This window comes from Zootermopsis nevadensis, unplaced genomic scaffold (genome assembly GCF_977971745.1).
Source record: "Zootermopsis nevadensis isolate Lab colony 2312 unplaced genomic scaffold, Znev_1.0 Znev_ptg000068l, whole genome shotgun sequence".
NCBI classification, from domain to species: domain Eukaryota; kingdom Metazoa; phylum Arthropoda; class Insecta; order Blattodea; family Termopsidae; genus Zootermopsis; species Zootermopsis nevadensis.
In genome coordinates this window covers 2,754,265-2,760,321 of record NW_028259199.1, presented here as the reverse complement: position 1 = coordinate 2,760,321, position 6,057 = coordinate 2,754,265, and the positions used below count along the sequence as shown (strand labels likewise).

Here is a 6,057-nt window from a genome sequence, read left to right as displayed (position 1 = left end):
CTCTCAGATTCCTACAGATCGGGAGATATTTGCCTTTAAAAAATTGACTTTCGAATAATCTCGAGAAATTAAAATGTCTCTATCGTCCAAACCGTTGGACATACATTGACGAGACTCTGACATGAAGTTGACATATGCGTTCCCTCAAAATGACATAAGGTTTGTCTCTCAGATGCCTGCAGATCGGAAGATATTTGCCTTTTACATATTGACTTTCAAATAATCTCGAAGAATTTAAATGTGTCTATCGTCCAAACCCTTGGACATACATTGACGAGAATCTGACATGAAGTTGACAAATACGTTCCCTCAAAGTGACATAAGTTTTGTCTCTCAGATTAATACAGATCGGGAGATATTTGCCTTTTAAAAATTGAATTTCGAATAATCTTGTAAAATTAAAATGTCTCTATCCTCCAAACCCTTGGACATACATTGACGTGACTCTGACAGGACATTTACATATACGTTCCCTCAAAGTAAAATAAGTTTTATCTCTCAGATTCCTCAGATCGGGAGATATTTGCCTTTTAAAAATTTACTTTCGAATAATCTCGTAAAATTAAAATGTCTCTATCCTCCAAACCCTTGGACATACATTGACGAGACTCTGTCATGAAGTTGACAAATCCGTTCCCTCAAAGTGACATAAGTTTTGTCTCTCAGATGCCTACAGATCGGGAGATATTTGCCTTTTAATAATTGACTTTCGAATAATCTCTAAAAATTTAAATGTCTCCATCCTCCAAACCCTTCGACATACATTGACGTGACTATGACATGAAGCTCACATATACGTTCCCTCAAAGTGACATAAGTTTTGTCTCTCAGATTAATACAGATCGGGATATATTTGCCTATTCAATAATTGACTTTCGAATAATCTCGAGAAATTTAAATGTCTCTATCCTGCAAACGCTTGGACATACATTGACGAGACTCTGACATGAAGTTGACATATGCGTTCCCTCAAAGTGACATAAGTTTTGTCTCTCAGATTAATACAGATCGGGAGATATTTGCCTTTTAAAAATTGACTTTCGAATAATCTCGAAAAATTTAAATGTCTCTATCGTCCAAAACCTTGGACATACATTGACGAGACTCTGACATGAAGTTGACATTTGCGTTCCCTCAAAGTGATATCAGGTTTGTCTCTCAGATGCCTACAGATCGGGAGATATTTGCCTTTTAATTATTGACTTTCGAATAATCTCTAAAAATTTAAATGTCTCTATCCTCCAAACCGTTGGACATACATTGACGTGACTATGACAGGAAGTTGACATATACGTTTCCTCAAAAAACATAAGTTTTGTCTCTCAGATTCCTACAGATCGGGAGATATTTGCCTTTTAAAAATTGACTTTCGAATAATCTCGAAAAATTAAAATGTCTCTATCCTCCAAACCCTTGGACATACTTTTACGTGACTTTGACAAAAAGTTGACATATGCGTTCCCTCAAAGTGACATAAGGTTTGTCTCTCAGATGATTACAGATCGTTAGATATTTGTTTTTTAAAAATTGACTTTCGAATAATCTCGAAAAATTTAAATGTCTCTATCCTCCAAACCCTTGGGATATACATTGACGTGTCTATGACATGAAGTTGACATATACGTTCCCTCAAAGTGACATAAGTTTTGTGTATCAGATTCCTACAGATCGGGAGATATTTGCCTTTTAAAATTTGACTTTCGAATAATCTCGAAAAATTTAAATGTCTCTATCCTCCAAACCCTTGGACATACATTATCGTGACTCTGACATGTAGTTGACATATGCGTTTCCTCAAAGTGACATAAGGTTTGTCTCTCAGATTCCTACAGATCGGGAGATATTTGACTTTCACAAATTGACTTTCGAATTATCTCGAAAAATTAAAATGTCTCTATCCTCCAAACCCTTGAACATACATTGACGTGACTCTGACAGGAAGTTGACATATAGTTTCCCTCAAAGTGACATAAGGTTTGTCTCTCAGATTCGTACAGATCGGGAGATATTTGCCTTTTGAAAATTGACTTTCGAATAATTTCTAAAAATTTAACCCATTGACAGGGGCTTGCTCTGTTGTGGTAATTGTGTTGCAAGTGTGATAGCAACTTAGATATGAATTATGTGAACGTGTAAGGTGTGGATGTCTAGTTATGTGTGTGGGGTGTTCTACGGAGTGTAGTAAAATAGTAGAAATGTCGGCCGCAATCACATTGCGTTGATAAGAGTCTGCTTCCTGGAAAGAATATGTTATTTCCTTTTATCTGCTTCATCCCATTTCACATTCTCAGTTCAAGCTAATACCACAGAAAGATCTTCAAAACGTCAGTCATTGTGAATATGTTCGGAAGCAGATGGGGGGGGGGGGGGCTCTGCAGTTTCACTCGTTTAGGAAGTGCGGTGATGAAGATCTCTGGCATAGCTATACCGGACAGTCTTGATAATAGTGGGTGTCCGTTCTCTGACCCAGGAGGGCTTTAAAAGTGTGCTGACCACGCATTACTTAGTTTGTATTTTCTTCATGTATATCTGTAAAGTGATGTCAAAGCGGGAGGTAACGGGAATACTTGGTGATCATCACCGAGAGGGAGTTTCCAAACAGTCTTTAACGGGAGATGCGCAATAGCAGTTGTCCTATGATCGAAAAGTTTGACTTGCCAGTGATGAGATTGCTTTTTGTAAGTCAGGTAAGTGCAATGAGTTTTATGGATTGTGTGTGTTTTTCTGCAAGTGGTTTTCAGCGAATATTGCCGGCATTAATTTTGTTGGTAGTGTATTAAGTGTTGATTGCTGCATGTGCCAAAATGAAGTCTGACGAAGTGAAGTTGGTGTTGTTGAAGTACGGTCACCAGTGGGCTGGGTCGTTGGGTGTGTTATAGATGCTCGTGAAGTACAACCTGGTGGCAGAGGGGCTGTGTAGTGGCGACATATGCAATAATCGTTTATAGTGCTTCGTTCATTGAGCTGTAGTTTACGAAATCCCACCTGTTTTCATAAATGATGGAAGATATTTAGGTTATGGAAATGTTTATTAGTTGGTGTCTTATAGGTGATGTTGGTCGTATTTTTCAAATGACTCAGCTCGCGAGACATTTTCGCCCTTCTGCAAAATTACTTGTGAGAAATTATCGCGCAGGGAGAATGTCTGTGCTGAATTTGCGTGATGTCTTGAGTGCCAACATGAAATGTGACGAGGATAAGTTCGTGTTGGAAAGGACGTGGACGATTTCACTGGGTGATTTATAGGTAGACGTGCAGGTATTCAAGAGTTGTGTCTGGTATGAATCTGAGCAGTAACATAACGGCGACCGACAGGTTATGTGACAAATGTGCCCTAGGATGTAGGCGATGTAGATGCAAATTGTGGGCTACTTGTTTCATAGTGCTTCGTGCTAAGTTGATTGAGCTGTAGTTTATTGGGTGTGGTTGGATCCATAAATTATTTTATGATTTTTGAGGTGATGGAAGTGATTGGTAGTTGGTTTCTTATAGGCGAAGTTGGTAGCTCGTTTCGCCTTAATTTTTTTCTTTACTTCCTGTCGTTTTTAAAGGAGAAGATGTGTCACTAATGGTATTCACGGAATAAAGTTTGAGGTCTTCATAATTTTACAGTCTTTGGAGTGGTATTTCAGTCAGCATTTGGTTCGTCAGTGCCGTGTAGTGTTCGCGGACGGGCATGTACCTCAGGTGTATTGTCGGTAGATGACAGGACAGTTCGTCAGGGTGCGCACATATTGATCATTGAATATCCCTCATGCTCCGCCGGTGGCGGGATGTGTTCGCTGTTTTTCAGACGTTGCCGTCCCTGCGTGCGAGAAAATGGCGCAGCTCCTCTGCTGTTATTGTTTACTTCGGACGGCGTGATGGTAGGATGCATGGCCAGTCGAGTGCAGCTTTACTCTCTTATATTTCCAATGCTTGCAAGTTTATTTGAACTGATGTTTGTCATCTTTCTCCTGTGTGAAGTACGTAAAGTGGGAAATATTTTGGTTGCACGAAAGGCCGGATTAGTTGCCAGTAGGTTATTAATGTGGTGTAGAGTGCCTTCGTAGTAAGAATTAATACTGGTCTCTCAATGCGGATGTTTATTTCTGTACATGGTTTTGTTTCAGGTAGGCGTGAATGCAAGCATATGGGATACTTCAGCCGTTATGCAGTTTCGAGTCCATCATTACTACGGAGGTAGCAAGACTTTGCTCCGGTAGCTGACATGACCACTGTGCATGATGGACACAATTCATCAGTCGATGCGGTTGGGATGACCCACAGACTCGTGGTGGCAGCCTCTGTTTTTGTGACTTGCATGTGGAAATTCAGTAGCTGTTGATTTAACTTTGTGCAAGAGCTTATCGCAGTGAAGAAGGTAGAAGTAAGCAGCTAGGGTTACAGGTTGTAATGTTGGTTATGTGGCCACCACACCACACCACACCACAGTTGCCCACTTTTGATTCCTAGTGACCAAGTATGGGGTGTTCGTAGCATGCCTCACAATGCCACAAGGAAGACCTCAGGCCCTCGTGCGATTATATACCTTGCTTTCCGAGGAGGTGTACTGTTATAGATTTAGTGGGAGTGCCTAGTCTGTCTCAAAGAGGAGTTTGAGATCAGGGGATGTGCTGAGTAGCAACTTTCATGTGAACTGTAGCTGTAGTGTGTGTTTACTGGCATCAACGAAGACATGGAGGACCAATTTGTCTGAATATCAGTGTTTCAGAAGATCAGTTGTGTGCGTGATGGGGAAGCAGCTTATTTGGAGTTGGAGATGTGAAGAACGAGACAGAACGAAGCACCTGGAGTGTTTGTGACTTGGATAAGGAATTGCATTATTCAGGTATGTTAGAGAGTAGAGTTTCTTTGCATTCCATAGATCTTTCTTAGGACTAAACCATGGGATGCAGAGCAAGTCATTTCATACAGTAAACATAAACTTCAGGACTTCATTCAATATACTTTTGACACAATTACAAGAACGTGTTTCACATATGAATGTACATAACCTTCAGATTTTGCAATTCAAGTATGAAAGCTAATTTCAGTGCAGGCTTGAATACATTTATATCACAATTTAGAGTTTTAATTGTTGGTTGGTGATTATTAAATAACTTGACACGTGTAAAGTACACTCCTCTTTGACATTTAGCAGGGTTTACATCTTGTAATTAAATTATGTACATCTGTATTTCTTTTAAAATTATCCAACTTTTCCACCACAAATGATAGCAAGCAGAATATAAATTCACTTGCAAGTGGAAGTATATTAAATTTACGAAATTATTCTCTATAAGGTAAGCAGCTTTTGACACCTGCCATTGTTGTGATTATTTTCTTTTGCATGTAAAAAGCCTTATTAGTGTGTGTGATAAGGAATTGCATTATTCAGGTATGTTAGAGAGTAGAGTTTCTTTGCATTCCATAGATCCTTCTTAGGAGTAATCCAAAGGATGCAGTACAAGTCATTTCATACAATAAACATAAACTTCAGGACTTCATTCAATATATGTAAACCTCAGTACTTTTGACACAATGCAAGGACGTGTTTCATATGTGAATGTACATAACCTTCAGATTCTGCAATACAGGTATTAAAAAAAATTACAAATTAATATACATAAACCTCAGAATTTTAAATAGAAATGCAAAACCACTTTAAATATAGATTATAGATATACATAAAACTGAAGAAATTTCAGCAGAGGTGAAATAAACTGCAGAATGGAAAGTGTGAGTGATGAGGTGACCTCTCAATGCACGCTTGAACACCTTTAAATCATTTAGAGTTTAAATTGTTGGTGGAAGATTATTAAATAACTTGGTACGCGTATAGTACGTTCCTTTTTGACGTTTATTAGGGTTAGCATAGACTATACAAAAATTATATGCTTGTAGTTAATTTTTATTTCAGTGTTGTTGAGATTTGTCAAACTTGTTTCCACTTGCAAAATAAAAGTCTAGGTGTCCATGAAACCCAAAGTTTCTGGAAATAAATATGACATGCGCCCTGATGTGGAGAAAAGGTGTTTAGAGTATTACAGTAAGTGCAGTACGTGAAAGTATTAT

At 38.6% G+C, this 6,057-nt stretch overlaps 1 long non-coding RNA gene across 1 annotated transcript; it reads left to right on the top strand.

Annotated features, from left to right (window-relative positions):
* The first annotated feature begins 2,016 nt into the window (after nucleotides 1-2,016).
* LOC147871069 (uncharacterized) lies at nucleotides 2,017-4,556 on the top strand. The gene is made up of 2 exons (XR_015532824.1): nucleotides 2,017-4,021; nucleotides 4,117-4,556. It is a non-coding gene; the product is annotated as an uncharacterized LOC147871069 (long non-coding RNA).
* The last annotated feature ends 1,501 nt before the right edge of the window (nucleotides 4,557-6,057 follow it).